At 39.7% G+C, this 22,460-nt stretch overlaps 1 long non-coding RNA gene across 1 annotated transcript in view; it reads right to left on the bottom strand.

Annotated features, from left to right (window-relative positions):
- The window catches only part of LOC130154100 (uncharacterized), a 135,642-nt gene that overhangs the window by 102,101 nt on the left and 11,081 nt on the right, over positions 1–22,460 (bottom strand). The window contains exons 5-6 of the long non-coding RNA XR_008823606.1: positions 11,482–11,565; positions 6,312–6,414 (exon numbers count right to left, since the gene is read on the bottom strand). This is a non-coding gene — a long non-coding RNA (uncharacterized LOC130154100). The remainder of the gene's footprint in view (positions 1–6,311; positions 6,415–11,481; positions 11,566–22,460) is intronic.

Here is a 22,460-nt window from a genome sequence, read left to right as displayed (position 1 = left end):
TATTTCACAGAAAAACACTCAACCATTTGTCCAGAATGAAAAAAAAAAAAAAAACATGAAAAAAAAGAAAAAAGGAAAAGAAAGAAGAAAAAAAATAATAATTGTATGCTTGGCTTCTCATCTAGCACACAAACACACAGACCCTGAAATGGCTGGGATCAGGAAAGCTTTACCATCTCAATTTCCCCTCTCACAAGTCTGTTGAAGTGCAAGGTAAAGGCCAGTGACAGAGTGTGAATTTTGTTTATTGACATTTCTTCATATCAGCTCAGCGATCTACAGGATCAATCCCTTAATTTGCAACATCTTTTAAGCATGTCAGAGATCAGAAATGAGCCATATCTTACTTCTTAATAAGTTCCTGTATAAATCACTGCCTTATTAAAAACAAAATGTAGTATCCTCCACTAATGATCAAATTCTACAGTTTAGCAATGTTAATGACCCTTTACCAGGGAACACTGAAATATTTTTATGATAAAGGTTATGACTCACATTGTATTTATTGTAAGCAGGGGTTTTATATTTAAAAAGAAATCAATATTTTAATATGTAACACCTAAATATATGACCTTCCTATGGCTACATTTCAAAGGCAATGTGTGTGTTCCACTTAAGTTTTTTTTTTTTTAAAAAAAAAAAAGCTCACTTTTCAGAAAGTTGTAAATATTCTAGAAAGCCTGTTAATCATGAAATCTTGTAAACTGAATTTTTTTAAGGGTAAGGGGAATCTATATGATTTTCAGCAAACTGCCTTTGTTTCAGATGCACTGGTTCACGTGTCAGCAAGCCAATGTGTCATGCCTGGTTACATGTGTCTTGTTGTGTTAAAATTATGTTCCTGACATACCCAGGCTCAATGCCCCATCTCCGCTATGTGTCAGGCTGCCTGTTTTAAGAGCATTAGCTTTTAATTCCCTTATTTTTTGCATTGCATGAATTTGCCAACTGGAGAGTCAGACTGATGCCCTCTTCTGTCACTGGTCCCAGTAGACACAACCCAGCAAGGCTCTTGCACCCACCAGGACTCCAAACATGCTTAAATCATATGTGGCAGTAGTCCAAGCACAAAGGAGAGGCTGTACAATAAACAGCTGTATCAGCTGAGCACGACAGTACATACGCTCGATTCATATTGCTGTCCCAGAGCCCTTCCTGAAAGCCCTGCTCCTCACAGGAGAAATCATGAATGCTTACGTTTGTCACCTGGGCAAAATACGCTGTCACGTTAAACGTTCACCACCAGCTTTCTGACGAAAGGCTTTGTGGGCTGCTGGCTCCCTTTGAGGGGTACATTCATGTGACTGTGTCATGGATGTTTCAGCTATAGGGCATCGTTTCCAGCGGGCATAGAGGCAGCTAGCAGGCAGGCAGTGCACAAAGCTTCATGTTTAACTAGAAAACCTAGATAAATTAAGCAAACGTGGGCTTTGATCCCACTGAAAGCAATCTAGGTAGGATTATTGTTCTGCAACACAGTTCTTGTCCAGCTGTTAGAAACTCTGATACACACCAGTCTCCAGTATTAACATTTGCTTCTGTTAAATTCAGTTAAATTAAATCAAAATATTTTGCCTCTCCCTTCCTCTGAAATACTGCATTATAATCAGCCTAGCACACAGGACTGACTTTGAGACAGCTAGAAATCACCAGTGAACAGAAGTTTCCTTCCAAGGACACTTTGAATTTCTTCTCCTTCTTACATACCAGTGTTGAAATAACAAAACTCCCATCACAAAGCTTAAGACTTAAATATATCTCGTAGAAAAAATTATAACTTTTTATTACAGAAGTGAAACAGATAAAAACTGTAATATATTTTTATGGGGCTACAACGGTAATACAACAGGTATTAAATATTTTGTGCATTAAATTATTTTTTTTCTAGTTTCTTTTTAAACCAGGGCACAAGGTAGAGGCCCACAGTACAATGCTTCATGGTAGCAGTGGGAAGAACTCCCATAAACACTCATCCTTTACCATACACATGTCCTGTCCATACACTTAACAGCCAAAAACTGAAAGTCTCTTTGAGTAAGGTAGTCCAGAGAGCAGCCACTTGAAAAAGTCTACAGCTCTGTTTTTCTATAATAGTCATTGACATTACTGATCTCCTCAAGTGAAAAGCACACATCCTATCACTTAATATCATATCATATCCAGCTGTACCGCCAGGAGCAGAAGCAGCAATGTATTAACTTTTTGAATTCCTGTACAAGAACTACATCTCCTCTGGGAAAAGGACCCTAGACCTCAGAAATTTACATTATAAATCATTTATAGAAGCACAAAAGTAAAGTAAACATGTTCATTAAGTGAAGACTTTTGTATAGCTGACTTTGCACATACCTCCCATGTTCAGGTCTTGAGGTAACATACTTCAAAGCTGACAGAAACCGATTTTATAAAAGCAAGAAGCCACAAAGCAATAATCAAGCTATCAAGCGTAATTACATCCCATAACATTTCTCCAACAGCAGCTGATGTACGCTGTCTTGTCTCATGCACTCATAAAAAGCAATAGATATTACTTGTTAGTGCAAAATTTTAACGGCAAAAGCCCTGACCTTGGAAGCTAATGTAAGTACCAACACGTGTATGACAGGTGATCATAAAGGTACCTGAGCAGTTCAATATGAGTAAGTCTGAAAATTTCACCCAGTGACAAGAGTCAGACTGGCCTAATATATGCTTGATATTTCATATGTAAGTATAACATTTCCTTATTACAAGGCTTCATATGGCTGCAAAGTAGCCCGCTACCCCCATTTTCAGCTGTGTTTCAAATAGCTGGGCAGCTTATGACCCAGACATGGTGAGACCCCAAGATAACATGGGGTTCGAGTTTGGGACTTTTTGAACTGCACCAGAAGTTTTCTGGAGAAAATTTGAAAGGCAAATTTGTGAGTCTGAAGCTAAACTTGTTTTTTTAATGAAATTGACTGGTTTACATCTTGCAGCATTCCAAAAAATTAAAAATAATAAACATCTCAGACTTGCTGCCTCTCTAGCTAGACAGGTTTCCCACAGCTGAATCCTTTGATGATACTCTTTGGACTTTCTATTTTAAGAAGTCATCCCTTTCTGCTTCTCTCTGGAGGCAAACTCTTTTGCTCTCCTGCCAATCTTCCTCTTGACCTTTCTGTCCTGTGTACTCGGCCCTTCCGTCTCTTTTCCAAAGTCCTCTCTCTCTCTCCTTCCACACTGCTAGGCCCTCTTCATTTCCAGGGCCAATGATTCCCCCTCAGTTGCCAGAAAACCTCTTCTTCCACCATAGTTGCCAAGCTATTTAATCTTCTAGCCCTTCTCCACTTTTGCCAGACGATCTCTCCAACTTCCAGAGAAAGTGTATTGCCAAGACCACCCCATGTATTTGCACCAGTATAACAGCCAGTATTGATACAACTGGATGTATTAACTGCAGGAACCACATGTAGCAGTAAAAATCTATGTTGTTATGACATCAAAGTTATATGTAAACACTGACCTTAATTGCACATCAAGAGGAAATTACTTTTCAAATGCTATAGGTAATAATTTAAACTCAATATTTTGCTTTGGAAATTAGAGATTATGTTAAAGAACACAAAGATATACTGGAGACCACCTTTCTTGTGTGGAGAAGAGAGGTCTGCTTAGTAAACATCTCTTGGCCATGAACACCATAAAAATAGCAATATGGTTAGATCAACTGCTTTGTACAAGTTTTGCATGAGCTGCCTCCTGTTCGTTGCAATAGCTGCAAGACTGTACCCAACCGCCTCTCTCTCTTCAGCACACTAGTTGGCATAGTTCTTACCAAAACTATAATTCCCATTAAAGATTATTTATCAGACCCCTCCACCCCACTCACCAGACCAAGAACTGTCCGTGTCTAGGGACTAAGACAGGGTGTTCTTTTTAGCCTTGGACAAAGACCTTCTCTGTATGTGTATTATCCTCCCCAGCTACAGCAGTATATCTCTACCCACTCCAGCCAGATTAATATTTAAACATGGTGACATTGTCATTCAAAAGCTTCAGGCTTGATTACCATAGTTCTCATAGTCACAGTAGGAAACCACTAACTTAAAAGAATTACAAATCTTTCAGAGTCCAGCAAACCAGAAGCAGAGGTGGCCTCCAAGCCCACCATCCTTCAGCCTTCCTCCCATTAAATATCAAGCTAGATGCTTCATTTCATTTTGAGTATTCAAAACCCTCCAAGGGACAGACCAGCTCTGTGGGCTCCGTCACCCAGCATGAACACACTTGCAGTTGAGAATTGCCTTCAAATAGGAACATAACCAAGCAGCAAACTCATGGAGACAGATTAAGTAGTTCAGGCAACAAAAAGAGACTCACTCCTAAAAATATAGCAATTATTAGAATACCAGCATTTCTAAAAGCCGCTAATAAATCTTGCTTTATTGACCTACAGCAGCTTCACAAAAATAACACCATAAAATACACAACTCCACAAACTCCTCTTCATAGATTGGGGAAAAAAGGATAAATGCCTCCTTTACAAAATTCTGAAACCAAAAAGAAGAATGCTGCAAAAATACCTACACTCATACACAAGTGAATTGATTAAAACAGTTCTGAAGGCAGCCAAAATGTTTTAAAATACTCTGCTTGCCTGGTGTAAACTCTCCTCAATGTGAGGATGTCATTTCCTCAGCTTGGAACATTCCAGCCTTTATCAACCTAGACCTGTAAAGTCTTAGAAGCTTATTATGCTTTTGACGGCCTTCAAGCTCTCTCTGTACCAGTTTTTACCTGGCAGAGGTATCCATCCTAATCTTCATGTTCACATTTTGTGCAGTAACGTAGAACAGATTTCAATTTAGGGAACAAAACACCCTCCAGCTGAAGAAAATTCTCGCATTACAGTATGTTAAGAAGTATCTACTTCAATTGTGGTCAATTGTCATGAAGAAGGAAGGGGAACTAAAAAAAAGTATATTCCCATGTGAAAACCTTTCTCATTTAGGGAAAAAAAGAAAAAGACAAAAATACAAACAAACCCCCAACTTCCCTCCTTCCTGCGCTTGACATTTTATGCAAAGTAGGTGAATCTGGAACAAGAGATCATTTAAGAAATACTCATTACGCTATTTATGTACATAAATGTGGTTGTGTAAAAGTATAACAGGAATGCATTCACAATTGGTTTAAGTAATTTTCTCTTGGCAAACCACCATAAAAAACAGGGGCGTCATGGCGCCACCAGAATCCTAAATTGTGGTGGAGAATCATCAGCACACATGGCATTAATCTCTGTCTCCTTGCAGGAGACACCCTTGCCTGCATTACTGGCCTGTCTCTTAAATCTAAGACGTTGTAACTTGAGTTTAAAATGACACCATAAATAAGATATACTCTCCCTCCCCAACAAAAAAATTACCCACTTTATTAAAAAGACACATATCTCAGGCAGTTTACTCCTGTTGAGAGTTCTTCATCACCACAGCACACCAAAAGCATAGTACTAACGGGTTAATAGTACATCATGTAATGTTCATTATTCGTACTGGACATGATTCAGACTACTGAGAGACTTTTTAAATATATACATATAATTAGTTAACCCATTGGTATTACATTCTTATCACTTTGGATTGATCACAAGACTGTAGGGATCTCATTAGACCATACCAGATTATTTTCCCTAGCGACTGAGAACACTTAGCTGTCTTTTAATATCTTACTATTAATCGCTTAGTAAGTTTTTAAATCTTCTTTTTCCTTCTTCCAAATTTAGGCAGAGTTTTGTTAACATAGCAATTTAAAATATCACCATTCTCTTTGCAAATTTCTCTGTGACTTGTAAACATTTTTAAAATGTTCTACCAGATGAAATTCATGTCTTTTAAAGGAAACTGTGTCTCTATTTTGGTGGAAAAAAAAATAAAAGACTGATAGTTTGGGAACACCCACTCAAGATAAAATAAGGATCCTGGAAGATTTCCTGTGGGGGTTAATGGAGGCCAGGCCAATGGTAACTGACCTTGAAGTCCCCAGATGAAGCTTCGTGTTTGTCCTCAGATTATTTATGTATTTTTTTAAAGGATTCTTCAGCATGCAAAGCTAAGTTTGTCAACCCTGATATGGTGAGAGTCCAAAAAATGTCACTTTTAAGTGCCACCTTTATATGCGCCTACAAAAAAAAAGGGAACTCAATATGGAAATATTTTTAGTTCATTTTCTTGTAGTCTACTTAGTGCAACATTGCCAAAAACATGCTAACATAATTCAGAGATAGTACAGCAGCATAGCATTAGCATATTGAATAATTAGCAGATATAGGTATTTTAAATGAAACTTACCCACAATGACACATGTTTAATTCAGATTATGAGCCATAGTGTGCTTTTCCCCAACAAGTTATATGACTGTAATACTGTCTTAAAAAGCTATTATTTTAGGTACCTCGGAAAAAGGAGAAGAAAAAAAAAAAAGTGTTAAAGATCCATACACAGGGTTTCTGCAAATGAATATGATGTATTCCAGAAACAACATGCGTTCACACAGACACTCAATAAGAAAGGGACTGTTTACTCAGTTTATAGCTTGAAAACCACTAGGGACTGTGTTCCAGTATGGGAAATTTTAGTACAGTGCATTGTTAATACAAAATAAAAAGCAAGCCTGGGAAGTTAGGATTATATTTTTTTGAAAATGCTTGTTTGGACCATTAAAAAAAATATTGCCTTCTAATGTCAAAGTACGAACAAATACTTTTTCAGATGAATAAAATCTGTAATCAGTTAGATAAGAGCAATATGCCTTTTTTTGGCATTTAATCAAACAATGAAATCACATACACATTTCCTGACACAAAAGACAAATGATGTAATAATCTGAAGGAGTTTCTCTATCTCCTTGGAACTTTGCATACTTGACTTGTTTTCCATATTTTGTGACTTTAAATGGTGGGAAAATTATATTAAAATGCTTGTAGCAGTTCCTCTAAACTAGCATCCTTTTTGTTTTATTGTATTTAATATAAAAGCAGCAATTATTTGATTTCAAAGTTATGAAAATATGTACCTTATGAGAAAACAAGCAATTTAAGCTTTAATTGGTGTCATTTTTCACAGAACTGGCAAGATTCTTGCATCCCTGGCATGTTGTTTTCTATAAAACTGCAGAGCTGCTTTCAATGAATGTTTTACGAATGTATAAGTTGTTACATGAAGGTATGTGAGTGGATGCCTGGAAATATAAGATTTCTGGGGGGATTTATTCACAAAAGATGCATTTCATTTCATTGTGTATATACTGTAATTTTTCCTTAATATTCCTAATGTGCTTTGCTTCCCATTAAGCATTTCTTCCATTCTTGTATGGGAAGAAATGGGAGGTATGCAAGAGGGATATTTTGCACAGGAGAAATAGAAATAAAGATGGGGGAAACAATGGAAAAAAACTACTTTGAAAAAATTATTTTGTGTATGTTTTTTGTGTAAAATTAGACACCCCAACCAGTTGGTTTTGGGTTGGGTTTAGGGGGTTGGGTTTTTTCTCCTTACTGAAAGCCTCAACCCCTAATTTAACTTTCTTCCATGAAGCTTATAATATATGCATGCCCTTATCTGTTAGGGGCATCTGTGTAGAAGCATACTTTTCTTTTCTAGTTTATTTAAAATGGTACCCACAAAACATGAACTAGAGAGGCCTCTGACACTAGTTTCTGTAAAGATGTTGCACAAGAGATAACCCTAGTTAAAGAGCTAGGCCTGTGTGTACAGCTATCCAACCCCACGCCAACCATGGAAAGACCTATATGACTGCAAATAACAAGATACCCAACAAAGCGTTGCTTTGTGGCCCTGCCTCAAGAAGAATGCTTCTACAGATTGAGATGTGACCACAACCTGATGTGCAGCCATAACTTTTGTGAGCATCAGGGTCTTAGGAAGGATCAGAAGCCTCATGGATGCTGTGTCACTCATCTCCAGTGCCCTCTCAGAGGCTTGGGACCAAGTTATGAAGGGGCCTCACTGCTGCACAGGGTGGTAGGCACCTCCAGCAAGAGGGCATTTCACCAGTGGGTTGGTCTAGGACTTGGGGCTGTCCCAGTGTAAGAGAAAAAGCAATGTTGTGTCAAGAAAGGTGTGGAGGAACAACATCGCTGTGGATCCACCAGCCCCATGACAACAGGGAGCATTCCTACTGCTTTATGGGATGGTTTTTCCCTTCACACAGAGAGAGCCGCCACCAGTCAACAAATATACTTAACACAAGGACTTTGGTGCTTTGCTGTAGCAAGCAGACATTTAGACATGACATCATCCAAAAGGATTTCAATGAGCAGACCTTTCACCCTGCACATGGGCCAAACTGGTGAATTAATTCACTCACATACTGAGGAAATTATTTTTCAGAATAAGTACGTTCCATTAAAAGCCCACCATTGCCACTGGATATGGAGCCTGCCTGATACAATCAGCCACACATAAGGTGGTCAGTGTCTCCAAGACTGAGAGCACAGGAGACCAGAGCATTTTTTTCCTCCGTCTTAAAAATCAGGAACACCATAAGCTGAGGCATCACCAGCTACCACATCAGCACATCTCAGTCTCAACCAGAAGGGCACATTGAGGCTGAGCACATAATAAAGGGTTTGCAGCTGTTTAGTCCATAATTTCTCAGTTCTAGATTTTACAAGGTAGACACCAACGCCTTTGGCTCACAAAGGTTTCTATTCAACACGTGTTTACTGGAACCAGTAGTGGGTACCTGTGAAATACCCAAATACGGTGACAGGCTCTGCAGTGTCTCCTCTCTCTATCCACCTTCTCATACATTCCCCTCTAACATCAAAACACCTACTACTGCAACTTTCTATCTGCCTGTGACCATTCCTTCTTTACACTTCAACATTTTAATTAAAAAGCAATAAAACACTTTAATTTGAGGTTTGTACATAAAAATACAAGTAAAAATGGCCTGAACACTGGGCAAATACTATTGAAATCTGAGCTGAAAGGCAGTTAGAGTAACTTTAACCACCTGAGAAATGCAATAATCACCCTGAAATGCACAGCCTGGAGTGTTTTATTGCCATTATAAACTGCAATTTATACATTAAAATAAGGAAAACAGTCAGACCCATCCATTTATGAGCTATAATAAATATGGTTATGACATCACTGACAACCAGTCACAAACTTCCAAACACATCCAGAGCTCTAAAGCAATTTCACGATTACCTTTTAAATCTGTTTTCTATCAGCACATGTGTATTTCTTGGGTGTGCACGTAGCCACAGACCTGACTCAGCAGCATGTCTTCATGGATGCAAAGGACTCCTGCATCCTGCAAGCCCTTGGCTTGACTTTGTCTTTCATGTCTCTTGCACTCCTCCAGTCCCCACTAACCTTACTGTCCTCCACCTTCCCCATGACACTCATGTAAACAACAGAACAAAAAGATCTGATGGTTAGAGATAACTCCTAATCTTTTTTTTTAACCCTCAAAACACCACCTTAACAGAATCTGGGAGGAACACTGCTACTTGGGAAACCTTGAAAATGACCATTACAGCTCTCATAAGTCCCTCTCTTCGAGGGACATCAGTTTCTCAACTATTTATGCTGACTAGTTGCAGCCCAGAAGAGTTGCACGCAGCCTTGAATACAGCTGCTGCATCGCTTTTGCTAGTCAAACACAGCCCCAACTTTTGTTCTTTCCACTCTTGCAAGTTTCTTGGGGGAAGAGAGTTTCTAAAAAGGATGAATTGTACCTCAGGGAACAGCTTTTCTCTAAGAACAAACTAACAGGATAAGCCTATAATAGACATATAAATCAACCTCAAAATTGGGTTTGGTTGGGGATTTTTTTTTTTTTTTGAGAGTGTTTTTCTCTCAGAACCAGCAGTGCAAGTATTTTCTTCTACAGTGCTCGACTCCTTTCCTGATGAAACCTCTCTTGGTCCCTCTGCCTTCCAGCTGCCAATGCATTTGTCACATGCGCTGCAGCTTCATCAGGATCAAAGATCTTTGACTTCACCCTCAGACTCCAATAACCTGGAGAAGATGAGCTGTGGTAGCAGTTGCATGGGCCTGATCCAGCAGTGGCTGCCAAGCATGAGGCCCCCCTATGCGGAGGACAACAGCTGAAGACATTCAGATCAGAGGGAACTTGCTGTGCTAAAGCCCAGAGGAGCTGGGAGTCACAGGGCGAGAAGCAGCCATCAATTTGGTGCCACACTGTGCGCAAGACAGGCTGGAGCAGTGCACCGGCGTGACCTGTCTGATTCACCAGCACAAGCAAAGGCTAAATACCAAGTCAGGGAAGGAAGGAAGGAGCACATGTTGTGCTGGAGAAGACACAGCCTTTGATATGCTTAGTTAAAAACAAAGTCTGGGAAGACTTAATGGTACTGACCCTGATATTTTACATTTTATCCCTCCCACTCAAAGCACCTCATTCCCTTTCTCTTCCTATCTTCATTGCCCAGAGGTGATTGCTTTTTTTCTCCCCGTGTTTTCCTTAAGTCAGTGTAACTTTCCTGCAAAATGGATTCCTGATTTTCACTCTCCACACAAGGAAGTCATCTCACCAGGGGACTGCTCTTCAAATCCTCCACCTTCCCTTGCCAAGCATTAATCTCAGCCCTTGGTGAAAGCTTCTAGCACAAAAGTACCAACAAACTGACATTGGTCAAGCAGACAGACTTGAAAAAAAAAATAAATCACTGTGTGTACTTCGTGGCCAGCAAAAGTAGAGTAGGATAGATGGGTAGTATGTGATAGGAGAGCAGTGGTCAGATAAGATAAAGCCCTTTCACAGGCCTTTGCAGAAATTTCCTCTGAAGACACACTATGGTTATTTGCATGCAAAAATAACCTTAGTAGTCAGCAAGACTCAAGATGTTTGTCTTTGCAATGCCCCTCTGGAGTAGATGAAAGGAGTACTATTTTTACTACTTTGAGAAAGCAAAAACTGAAAAACAAGGACATTCTTGAATTTTTTTTTGTGATTGCAGAAACCATGGAAAACAATGGCCACTATGGCAAACACTTCTCAGGTGACTTATCCTATACTGCCTATGGAATTCTTGTTAACGCCTGAAGTGCAAGAACCAAGACTTTCACCTTGAATTGGAGGCTTAGAAGAAAAGCACAGAGCTGTATTTTAAAGTAAGCTAATGGAGGGTGAAGTCCAGATCTAACATGCTTCATGCTTACAATATATCACATTAGTCTCATTGTAACAACTAGGAAGGAAATAAAAGTAAACATAACAGATGAAGTCACACTTGAGATGAAGTCAGCTACCTACATAAAAAGAAATCTCTATGCACCAACCAGAAGTGGTAGGAAAGGTTATTTGTCCTCACCACTGGAGTATCACACCTTTCATTCAGCCAGGTTCATCCAAATACCTTAACCAAAGCTAGTGATACGACTTTTGTCTCTGTGACTTCACCTGTCCACAAATACAGGACAGTCTCCCCTCTCTTGTCAATATTTGCAATGTTATGTTTACCTTGACCATCACTGGCAGATGTGCTTTTCATTCCACTAGTGTTTTGCTTTCAATTGAGGAAGACACCAGCCATGTCATCTTCACCTATGTTGGGAGGCAAAAAACACAAGAGGAAAGGGATAAGATTTCTCCTTCTTTCAGTTGCAGTAGTCTCTTGCAGCACAGAGATGTACATTTCTTGTTCTGTACCATCCAACACCGTGTTGGATCAATAATACCCCCATGAAAACCCAAGGAAGCCTTCACAGTTTGGCAGCAAGGGCACCGGCAGGCCTAACGTTTTGTAAGGAAAATTATTTTCTTGACCACAGAGGAGACCTGGGGGAGGTCCATCAGAAAGGTCACAGTGGGACAATAGTCAGCACAGGAAGATGACTAGAAGGTGTTGACCTCTTCAAACCTCCTCATGGCACTGGCTTTACACCAGTTTTGTAAAAGCAGGCCAGGCACTAAGGAAGCTTTTTGCTTCATTTTGAATGTATGTTAATATTTGAAAGGGTCCATTCTGAATAACTCCTGTGGATTTGGTTGACATGCTTCTGTTGGGGGAAAGGAGAGAGAAGAAAGTAGTTAAAAAATAATCAACATTGATGGTTAGTAAAAATGCGGCTGAGATTCTGAGAAAAAAGGATGAAAATTATTTTTCACTTAAGATAAAGCTTTCTCCATCCTTCATCATGTACCAAAACAGGCAAGGAGTGCATTTTTTAAATGTAAACAAGTTAATATATCTCCTTGTGTTCACAACTGAGCACAGGCAGATAGGGGACCAGGCAGGGGAAGTACTGCTCTTAATCTGGCGTAACGCACGCATACATACACATGGACGCACACCTTAACCCAAGGCTTCTCAACCTCGTGTTTGTGATCTCAGAACTCCTATGAAAGAAGTCACTTAAACTGAATTTTAAGAAAATCTGTAATACAAATCCAAAATTTTGAAAGTGATGATAAAAATAGGTGTGTACATGTGCATCAAATATATATGTTCTTCCAGGAAAATAAATCCTATTTTGTAAACTGGAAATTTATTTAATTCATGGGCTTTTCAGCATCAGCACACGCAAATTTTTCACTAATACAGAATCAGAAAATAATTTCTTAACTGGAAAAAACCCAAGTCTTTAGTGTCTCTTATTAATATTTTAATAATTTAAAATCAGTTTAATGTATCCTAGATACCTAATTGTTTGCAGACTTTCACTTACACATTGCTAATGGGACAAACATCTTCCTGCCTCATTTATTTTTATTTGGGAAAAGTATTAAGTTACAACAAACGCAGTGTGTGATCTTAAATTCAGAATATTTGACCATTTTATGATAACCAACTGATAAGCAAGGATTACTCTCTCTCAAAACACTGAGACACTGTTCCCCTCAATATTTGATATGTGTTATTTGCTATTTGAACTGAGTGTTCCATCACTGTAGTGCTCTTGTTCTTTGATAAGATGGTCTAAGCTATACAAGCAGGTGGCTACTCTGACTAATTTGCTTTGGCTTTGCTTTTCTCTGAGGAATAGTGGAAATACTTCAGTTGGTGTGAATGACAGGCTATGAGAGGGTGGAAATCAAGCCAGCAGAATGACAAGGATTTAAAACATTTTCTTACAGGAGCAAGCACTGTGCATGGCTTAGTATATGAAGCAACAGGTTAATACATCTACCCTTTTTCTTAATAACTGAGGCAATAAAACAGTGAAAGCAAAATGTATGTTTAACTCTGAATTCAAGCTTCTCTTTTTGAGATCTCTAGTGAAAATGAATCTATATAACTGCAAACCAAGCCTTAACCCTGCAAAGACATATTAATATGCTTAGCTGTACCCTAGGTTGAGCAGTACCATTTTCAACAATAGGATTCATCATGGGACTACTTAGAGACATTAACACCAATTAAACAAAAGCATAAAACTCTTTGCAGGGTTGAGACCTAAATGACTTCAATTTCCATTAAAAATTATTTTCATTTCATAATCAAAGCAAATTTTTTATACTGGCATGGTATCTGATTGCCAGTTAAATACATGGAGGTAAAACTCTGTTAGTACAAGTGGCTTTCAGAAAGCCAATAAGAACAGTGAAAATATCTGTCTGGCTTTCTAAGTAAAATTTTTTTGTGAGTTTTTCTCATTTTTACTTCTTTACCATTCTTCACTATTACCATGACTTCAATACTTGCCCTAAATGTAGTCTATCACTTGTATTGGGTTTATGTCTTGTGGTCTGCAAGCACGTTTCCAAAATTATAATACCTATTTGCATGCTACTAAGATACCACTTGGAACCTGCCTCCTTGCACAGCAGTGTTTTTTCAGTCTGCTGCATGCTTCCCCAGTTTACTTGTACCTCCAAGAACCTGCCCAAAATACTCTATTCCTCCACTCTAAACCCTGGCGGGTTTGGGCCATATCCTCATGCTTCAGAGCGCCCACTTGATCTTCACAGTTAGGTAAGCTCACTGCCATCTTTACAGCATCCAATAAAGATATGCACATATTAAAACCTAGCAACCACCCAAAAACTAAACATTCTAGTGATCTTAAATCTTCTCCTAACCAAAAGTTACCTTGCGTACCATAAATTCCTAATAATTATCATCTCTACAAAGGTAGAGAGTACTGTTATCTATTGGAGCAAAGCTGGGGTCTGCTTTCCATCATGTACATTACATTTTATTATGGGCAGACTCAGAGACTGCTCTGGAGGGCTACCAGGTTTAGGCCATGACCTGAAACTGCTGAAACGCCAAGGAAAAAAAAGAAAAGAAAAAAAAAAGAAAAAAAAAAAGATAAAAGGAATCATTATTACAGGCATACCATGGTATTCCTACAGAGCTTCTCAAAGGAAAAAATATCTATGGGGATGTTAAGGAGTGCAGGCATTGTGCCTTTTCCGAGGTCAAAATCATGTTCCTCCCAAGTTTGAAAAGTGAATATTGGACTCACTATCAGGTTTTTGTGGTTTAAAACCCAAGAATCACTTAGCCAGTTATTTCCCCAGCACTGTCAACCACAGCAGAGAAACACATCCTAGGACTCGGGCAATTATACTACTAACATTAATGTGGGTTTGGGCTTTTTGCGTTTTTTGTTGGGTTTTGGTTGGTGGTTTCTTTTTTTTTTTTTTTCTTTTCTTTTTTTTTTTTTTTTTTTTTGAGAGGGGCAGGGGGCATAGCTAGTAATCCCCTTACTAAAAACATACTGCAGGGTTCAACAGTGAAAAAGTGAAAGCCCTTCTGAGATTATAATGTTTCAGATCATTAGTGTAAACGAATATATTTTTAATATTATTTTTTTCCTTAGAGTACATGCACTTTCAACTTCTCATGGGCCTTTTCCAACTACTTTTCTAAAATGTCATCAGCAAGCCAAGGCTAAAAACTTAATACGTCTGCTCCAACCCAACATAAAAGCATTATTATTTAAAGTGGCAAAATGGCTAGGAAGTCTAACCATAGCTGTGGCCGCAGATGCCACAGTGAGCTTGCGATCTGGAGCAAGGCTGGGATGCTCAGAGGAGCAGCACATCTTTAAGGGTTGGCAACATGGGCTGGAGCCTTGCTGCCATCGCAGCCCCACCACCACGGGAACGGCCAGGAGCTGAGCACGGGCTGCTTCTACACACCCTGCTTTGAATGCTATTTGTACTACTGGAGTCCTATTTTGAGTATTTGGAGTTCTATTTTGAGAGTTTTGAATACACTTTTGACTCTACTCTACATGTAATGCGGGAATATCAGGAAATATAACATCAACCAAAATACCCCTTCAAAGAGGATTTTTTTAGCCTCCTTTCTTGAAGTTTAATCAAGACGATTGCAGGACACCCCCTGCCATGCCCTTCCACAGCACACCCCGTTACTCCCACAGCACTGCCAGCTCGGGGCTCTGAGCCTTGCGGCAGCCCTCCAAATTATGAGATTTGCTAAAAAATACTACTTTTTTTTTTTTTTTTAATCAAAAGTAATTGAGAGAGTGGGAATGTTTGCTTGTTCTTTGTTATGAATGTGCTTCATATATTTCTTTAAATCTCTCCACATGGGGAATCCACCAGGAGAAATAAATTTTAATATTTTAAAAATGAGGAGAGCTGAAAATTTCATGCCACTGAAGCTGGAAAGAAAAGAGAAGCATCACCGTACTTACTGAAGGTGACAGCTTCAACATCTTTCTGGGAATGTCTGAAAAGAAGGAAAGCCCAGCAGGACCTTTTGACATAGGAACAGGAGGAGTGACAGGGACTGCCCATCATGTCTGAATTTTAACTGAGGCATAAATACAAGTTCGATTTCTGCGGTAATAAACGAGCACAGCACTCCTTTCCCTTTCTTCGTGCTTAGTATTTCTGTACTATTGGAGGTCTACTCTTTGGCTTCACAGCCCTACTATGGCATCAAATCCTAGTGCCTGATTTGCATTTCCAAAAGCAAATTGTTTTCCAAAAAGTGCATGTGGCAGCAAAAGACTCTAAACAACATTCTTATAGTTTCTTTACATTCTTATACACACAGTAGCACATCTCAAGCCGACTAAACTTACTGAGCCCTCCTCTATGTTTACAGCATGCTTCAAATAGTTTTCTAAGAGCCCAGAAAGTAAGCAGCAGGCATGGTTGATTTATTGCAAATTTACCCTGTTAAATCTTAGAGTTAATGGCTATATTTTATGCCATTGTTAGTCCATGTGTGATGCATATATTAATAGAAAAAATTACCAAAATTAAGGCGTCAGTGTAAAAATAAAACATTCAATGACAAAAGCAAATACAGGAGTTAATTCTAAGCTGTGTCTTTTCTCTAAAAGACAAAAGAAAGGAAAAAAAAAATGTCCAAAACTTTCTTAAAGTTGTCATTAGAGTCATTCAAAACTCCTTTTTCAGCTCCTGACCAGAACAGCACATCTCTGGCTTGGTATCTCGTAACACCTTGCTAATGTTCATAGAATCATGGAATGGTTTGGGTTGGAAGGGACCTTAATGGCCCCGGGCAGGGACGCCCCCCAGCCCAGGCTGCTCCCAGCCCCATCCAGCCTGGCCTGGAGAACTGCCAGGGATGGGGCACCCACAGCTGCTCTGGGCAGCCTGGCCCACCGCCTCGCCGCCCTCACGGGGAGAGGTTCTTCCTGATCTCTGACCTGCATCTGCCCTCTTTCAGCTTAAAGCCATTCCCCCTTGTCTTGTCATGACATGTCCCTGTAAGAAGCCCCTCCCCAGCTTTCTTGTAGCTCTCCCTCAGGTACTGGGAGCTGCTTTAAGGCACCCCCCCCGAAGCCTGCTTTTCTCCAGTCTGAACAGCCCCAACTCTCCCAGCCTGTCTTCACAGGAGAGGTGCTCCAGCCCTCTGACCATCTTGGCTTCCTCTGGGCTCGCTCCAAAAGGTCCATGTCCTTCTTACATCAAGGGCCCCAGAGCTGGACGCAGTGCTGCGGGGGCGGGTCTCACAAGAGCAGGGTGGCGAGGGAGAATCCTCTCCCTCGCCCTGCTGGCCCCACTGCTTTAGATCCAGCCCAGGGTATGGTTGGCTTTCTAGGATGCAAATGCACATTTCTGGGTCACATTAAGCTTCTTGTCCACCAACACCCCCAAGCCCTTCTCCTCAGGGCTGCTCTCAACCCATTCTCCGCCCAGCCTGTATTTGTGCTTGGGATTGCCCCAACCCACATGCAGGACCTTGCACTTGGCCTTGTAGAACTTCATAAGGTTCGCATGGGATCACCTCTCAAGATTGTCAAGGTCCTTCTGGATGACATCCCTTCCTTCCAGCGTGTCAACCACACCACACATCTTGGTGTCATCAGCAAACTTGCTCAGGGTGCTCTCAATCCCACTGGCCATGTCACCAACAAAGATTGGCAACAGCACCAGTCACAGTCCCAACCCCTGAGAAATGCCACCCATTGCTGGTCTCCCCTTGGACACTGAGCCACTGACCACAACTCTTTGAGTGTGACCATCCAGCCAATTCCTTATCCACCACCCCCAAAACCCACATCTTTCCAGTCTGGAGACAGGGGTGTTGTGCAGGACAGTGTCAAATGCTTTGCACAAGTCTAGGTAGATGCCATCAGTTGCTCTTCCCTTATCCACCAACACTATAACATTGTTGTAGAAGGCCACCAAATCTGTCAGTCATGATTTGCTCTTAGTGAAGCCATGCTGGCTGTCACCAATCACCTCTCTGTTTTCTATGTGCTTTAGTTTTCTATGAGCTTTCTATTTTAGTTTTCTATTTAGCTTTCTATGAGCATAGTTTCCAGGAGGATCTGATCCATGATCTGGCCAGGCACAGAGATGAGAATAACTGGCCTGTAAGTCCTCAGTTCTTCCTTTTTTCCCTTTTTTAAAAGTGGGGGTCATGTTTCTCCTTTTCCAGTAGGTGGGAACTCCACCCGACTGCCACAGCTTCTCAAATATGATGGACAATAGCTTAGCAACTTCACCTGCCAGTGCCCTCAGAACCCATGGATGCATCTCATCAGGTCCATGGACCTGTGCACCTTCAGGTTCCTTAGATGGTCTCAGACCTGATCTCCTCCTATGCGTGGGCAGTTCTTCATTCTCTCAGTCCCTGCCTTTGCCTTCTGTGACTTGGGTGGTGTGGATGGAGCGCTGGCAGGTGAAGACCAAGGCAAAAAAGTCATTGAGTACCTCTGCCTTCTACATACCCCGGGCACCCAGGTCATCTGTTCCCTCCCAGAGAGGGTCTGCACTTTCCCTAGTCTTCCGTTAATCTCCTCTGGAGTTATTGGGAAGCCAACAAACAAACAGAAATGCCAACCTGCAAATCCTTACAGGTGCCTACCTTCACCTTGGGCTGCACGCGTTGCAGCTCAGCGCTGTCACACACAGCTCGTCCCTGTGTCCCCAGCTGCTCATGTATCACAGTACCCGTGCTCCAGTGGCAGCACATTTGGTGACAACATAAGACCATACAGCAGAAACTCTGCTGTAGTACTAATCTCCAGGAACCCTGCTCTCGGTCTGAACACAGCAACCTAGAGCCCTTCATGTAACAATGAAGAAAAGCTATTTTTAAATCTATTTGTATGCTTATAAAATAAACATAAGAGGATGATCAGGCTTAGGAATGGCACGCTTCACCAAATAAACCTTCCAAATAATGGCTGTATTTTCACCAAGCAACCAGGTATTGGCTGTAGACTCAGCAGTAAGATAGAACCTTATGGAAGCCGTACTTTGTCAACTCACCTAAGAGACGGTCAACATTGATTGCTCAGAGTTGTTTTGGCAAAAGCAAGATCAAACAAGAAACAGAAAATATGTGCATACCATACACTGCTAAATGTTTCTAAAAACTTAAAAGTCTTCCTACCTATGAGTCTCAAGATATTTTTACCATTAGCAGTCCATCCAAGATTTACATAAAATACTATATATAGCTACTGTTGTTAGTGGATATACAACACTATCATTTAATAACCTCGAAATAAAATATCCTTTTTAAACTAAAATATATTTGCTGTTTTTTACATTAAGATAACCATTCCTTAGGCATGACATAAACATGATGACTGTCAAACAAAGATGAGGAGAGCAACAAATTTAATACATTTGTCAAGGAAGTTATTTTTGGAAAACAATTTTTACTGAGGGAAGGAGAAAAAAGTCCAGCTGAAGTAAACAATTTAGTTCATAATCATCAACACAGGGACTCTTTGCATAGACATTTCCTTTCATAGGTCACTACATTCATTGGATTAGAATTGGCTAGAGGATTGAAAACTGTAAATGACAAAAAACTACTGGAAGTAGTAGCCCATGAAGCAAAATACAGCCAGCTAAGACAAAAATTAACTCACATTATGGTGAACCTACTCCTACCTGTCTTATAATTCAAGATGCAGTTTGCATATATGTGTCCAACTATGATTAAGCGTAAGGTTTATTAAAGGCTTCAGCTGTTGGGAAATTATTTAGCTTGTGGAATTTCTACCCGGAAAAAAAAAAAAAAAAAAAAAAAAAAACCAAAACCAAAAAAACCCCACACCACACAACTGAAGAATGCTTGTTAGGTCAAAGTTGGTTTTTTTGTTTTCTGGGGGTTTTTAATCATTCTCTGCATAGCTTTAACACTAGATAATACAGCGTAATGCATCAATACACTACAGCAAATTTTCTCTGCTTTAAATATCACTCTCATTCATACCATGATTCAATTTAAAGAATCATTCAAAGATAAATCTAAATAAATAACAAGCTAGCTTTCAGGCAAACAAATGAATTTGCATTGTTTTATATTCATCATAAATATTTCACTTAATTACTGAGGTACTATGTTCAGAAATACAAAACAACATTATAAATTTATTAGCACTGTCCCTGCTGATTTTACAGAAGTTCTGTGGAATGTAAAAGCCAAAAGTAGAAACAGGCTCAAGAGCATAACCAAAAGAGCAGAGGCTGCATTCAAATGCTAAACTGGATTGACACACTCTGGTTTGCTCTGTATATTTACCCCAGCTAAAGCTTCCTGTCTTGAATCAGGTGTTATCCTATTTATTCTCAAAACCCAAGGTCAACTAAACCCTTTTCCTTCTGTTGATTTTCAAAACCTAAACATCTGAATCAGGCTAGTTCAAGTATTATCTTGAAAACTATCATAGGAGTTATTTTTCCCCTCATTGTAAAATTGTGAAAACGTAAAAGGATGTAACAGCATTTTTCAAAAGTTTAGCGAGGTCAGCTATGTGAAGAAAAAATAAAAAGTGCTACTAAAACATAAAAGCTACAGTACATAGAATTTATCATCAAAATTATTTAAGTTCTTTTAATGGCTCTAAAGGCTCTGAAAAATATTTTTTAAATGTAAATATGTGGGTCTTTTAGAAGAAGATATCCTTCTTTCTAAACCACAGTATCACTGGTGATTTATAATTTTCAGAAAATTTTAATCCCACAGGAAACATGAGAGTTCCTCTTTATTTTTAACCTGATACTGGATCTAATATGGAATGCAGTTTTTATTATTAGCAAAAACTCTATTCTTTTTATTTGCTTATAATAAATTAAGATAAAATCTGAAACAGTGCAAGTATGAAACCATTTTAAAAACAGAATATTTCCCCCCCCTCTTTAGCTTTGAAACAACTGTAGATGTAAATAAAATTGTGGATATCACATTTCCCTAAGGATTAAGTTCTCTTACTGTTCAAATGTCATTAATTACCCTTAATGCCGTTATGAACTATTTGGAGATTATCATTATTAAACTGTTAGAATATTTCTTAATTCCTCACCAAAAAGCCACAGAATAACTAGCTGAGCCTATCCCCACCCCACCCCCCTTTTGTTGAAATAAAAACAGCCTAGAGGAATTGTGTCTGAAAAGAAAAAGTCAAGAATCAACAATAAAAAATATTTTTTTTTACTAAGCAAGCAGAAGAGAGAAGAGTTTGGGGTTTAAAACCACATGCTATTTCGTAAGTAAAGTATCTGGGTCCTGGTGCAGACAGATTCGAGCAGCTGGGTTTCTCCGAGTAACTGGGGAAGCAGCATAAATCCCTCTAACGCAAGTATCTTATCTGAAGCACGCCTGTTTTGGCAATACTGGAAAACACCTAATAAACCCCTCTCCCAAATAAAAGCATCCCCTGTTCATTGCCACAAAGAAGGCAGAGAGACCCTGTGTGTGTGTGCACACACGTGTGAGCAGCCACACCAGGTAGCACAAGCGCACCCCTGATGCGCAGTGCTTTTTTCCCCTGCTTGCATCCTGAAGCCGTGGGTTAGAGAGGTGGCTATTGTGAATAGTGACTAAATTTTAAAGCAGTTGATAGAGACTAAAAAAAAATTTACACAAGACACTTTCCCCCAAAGAAAAAAAATGTTCAAAGACAGTTGTGTTGCAGAAGCCTGCAGAATGAGTGAATGGTCATGTCCTCACTGATGTCTGAAAAGTTTAATTTTAGGGTCCTAAGGATGTTTCACTGCTGTAAAAAAATATTCACCAGAACAGAATATGGATACTGTATATACTGGATTTGGTATCGATGCACTTCATACTTAAAAATTCAAAAACCCTGCATTTTTGTCATTTCTTCATGCTCCTTTTGCAAAAATACTAAACCAATGAGGATTTTAGCATAGCTGTTACTTAAATTGTGTCACTTGGCTCTTTCTCTGAATAACTGTTGGGCTGGGAGGATGAGTTTGCTCAACCACAGGAGCCACGTGTTCCTACTACAATTCAGATACTCATCTCCTCTTCCAAGATAAATCACAGTGCTTGGATTCGTATTATTTTGAAGCCTGTATTTTACTTTGTTATCATTATTTAACTTGTATTTTTCATTCAAGTACACGCCAGCACTTTTACATGTGTATGTTTAAAAACTCGTGTAATAAATTTGGCTACAGGTAAATTTAATCACAACTGTCAAATACAAAAAAAAAAAAATGCTGAACTGAAACTTTTTAAATGACTACCCGGAAAGATGAGAACGGGCAAATCTAAAGTATTTACTCACTTCTGGTACTGAAAAACAAGCTACTTGCCAGCTTGAACGCACACATTGAAACACAGGCTCCCTTACCTCGTGCTTACACGTTAGGTAGGTTAGCTGCTCTGGTTTTTCCCCGAGTGTAATTTTTTTCAAGCAAAGGACTAAGGAAGCTTCTCCAAGGAGACAGGTAGAGGACCTCAGGTGGTCCTGCTTTCTTGGTTTGCATTTCTAGCTCCCCTTACCTCTGCTCTGGAGGAGTTCCCAAATCCATGTCTGGAGCACAGTGGGCCAAATTTTGTATTTTAATAGGACGGGAGATCTAGAAGATGAAGCTGCCAGCTTCATGAGTCACCCCCAAATCAGCCAGAAGAATTATAGTCTGGGAGCATCTGTGCTAACAGAAAGGGAGGGGGACACCAGAAAAGGTATTTCTGAAAAGCTGAGTAGGGTTTAGAGGTGGGGAAAGAGCCTCAGAAGGGCCATCACAAGGAGTAACACTAATGAGATGGAGTG

The sequence above is a fragment of the Falco biarmicus genome, chromosome 8 (genome assembly GCF_023638135.1).
Source record: "Falco biarmicus isolate bFalBia1 chromosome 8, bFalBia1.pri, whole genome shotgun sequence".
In the NCBI taxonomy this organism is placed as follows: Eukaryota; Metazoa; Chordata; class Aves; order Falconiformes; family Falconidae; genus Falco; species Falco biarmicus.
The sequence above is the reverse complement of the archived record's forward strand: the minus strand, read 5'-3'. Positions and strand labels throughout refer to the sequence as shown.